General features: G+C 36.3%; 1 long non-coding RNA gene across 2 annotated transcripts in view; it reads right to left on the reverse strand.

The window, feature by feature from the left end:
- The window catches only part of LOC117283613, a 25,205-nt gene that overhangs the window by 8,890 nt on the left and 14,703 nt on the right, over positions 1-1,612 (reverse strand). Inside the window, exon 3 of one of the 2 annotated variants that reach the window (XR_004514642.1) lies at positions 407-438. The exons of the other annotated variant lie outside the window; for it this stretch is intronic. This is a non-coding gene — a long non-coding RNA (uncharacterized LOC117283613). Of the gene's footprint in view, positions 1-406; positions 439-1,612 lie in introns of those variants that run through there. 2 annotated transcript variants of the gene reach the window in all.

Here is a 1,612-nt window from a genome sequence, read left to right on the forward strand (position 1 = left end):
TATATGAATATAATTTTTTCAATTTCTCATATAAGACAAATCATGCAATATTTAAGATGGTATGTCTGACTCATTTCACTTAATATTATGGTCTCAGGTTGCATCCATTTACTTTTTTGTTTGATTGTTTTTGCTTTTTGAGACAGGGCCTATGTAACTCAGGCTGGGCTTGGACTCACTCTAGGTAGCCCACACTAGCCTTGAACCCATGGTGATCCTCTTGCTTCAGAGTATTGGGATTATAGGCCTTCACCTCCATACCTGGACATCCATTTACTTATGAATACCTCCACTTATCTTTCTTATGGCAGAACAGTGTTCCATCGTGTGTAATTACCACATCTTCTCTATCCATTCATCTGCTGATGGTACCTAGGCCATTTCCAAGATTTAGGTATTATAAATTGTGCTGCTATAAAGGTGAGTATGCTTGTATCCCTGTAATATGATGTAAAAGGAAATAAATGATGAAAACAGACTTTTACAAATTGGAAAGGGACCAAGGAACAGGGAGAAAAGGAAGGGTACAGAGTGAAAAAAAGAGAGAAAAAGAATTAAGATGTATTATGTACACATACCATCTCCCCATAATAATTGTAATCATTATGTACTGTAAACATCTACTAATAAATTAAAAATAAAATGTTTAAATTATTTATTAAGAAATGTTTATATAGACTATTGTAGGCTCAAAGAATACAATTCCAGCTTCATAGCAAGAAACTCACCTGAACTTCAGAAGAACTAAAGGGGCAGGCTGGCTGGGATTATCTACTACCCTACCATGAAACTGTAGCTAGCTTACTGGAATTAATCAGTGTGGCTCTAGACTCTGTTTGCCCACCTTGCCTAATACTGACAGCAGAGACACACCTTGAATTGTACATTTTGGGTTTTTTTTCTTTTTTTCCTTTCTAGTTTTTGTTTTGTTTTGTTTAAAGTTTATTCTCCATCCTTGCTTCTGACCTCTTCCCTTTTTTCTATTTCTGTTTTTTAACTAATAATCCCTTTTAAATCTTCTCCCCTAAGAATAAAAAAGCCATATTAAGGGCCATAATTTGCCATTTTCTAGGTTGTATTAAATGCTATTGTTATTGTTGATTGTACTACTTTAGCCAAAGTGACATAATTGTGCTTTTGTTCCTTCTGGAATACCAAGACTGAGACTGCCTAAGGGTCTTTAAAAAAAAAAAAAAACCTACAAACAACTGGGATCTCATCTTACTAAAAAGCTTCTGTACTGCGAAAGAAACCATCAACAGAACTAAGAGACAACCTACAATGTGGGAAAAAAATTTTACCAGCTGCTCCTCAGACAAAGGACTATTATCTAGAATATATAAAGAGCTCAAAACAATCAGCCCCCTCAAATACAAAGACCCGATTCAAAAATGGGCATCCGAAATGAACAGACATTTCTCAGACAAAGAAGTAAAAGCATCAAGAAAATATATGAAAAAATGCTCAGCACAGCATGGTGGTGCACTCCTGTAATCCCAGCACTCAGGAGGCTGAGGCAGGAAGATCACTGTGAGTTCAAGACCAGCCTGGGCTACATAGTGAGTTCCAGATCAGTCTCAACTACATAGTGAGACCCTGTCTCAAAAAACCA

Source organism: Fukomys damarensis, unplaced genomic scaffold (assembly GCF_012274545.1).
Source record: "Fukomys damarensis isolate Sample0158 unplaced genomic scaffold, DMR_v1.0_HiC HiC_scaffold_28, whole genome shotgun sequence".
NCBI lineage: Eukaryota > Metazoa > Chordata > Mammalia > Rodentia > Bathyergidae > Fukomys > Fukomys damarensis.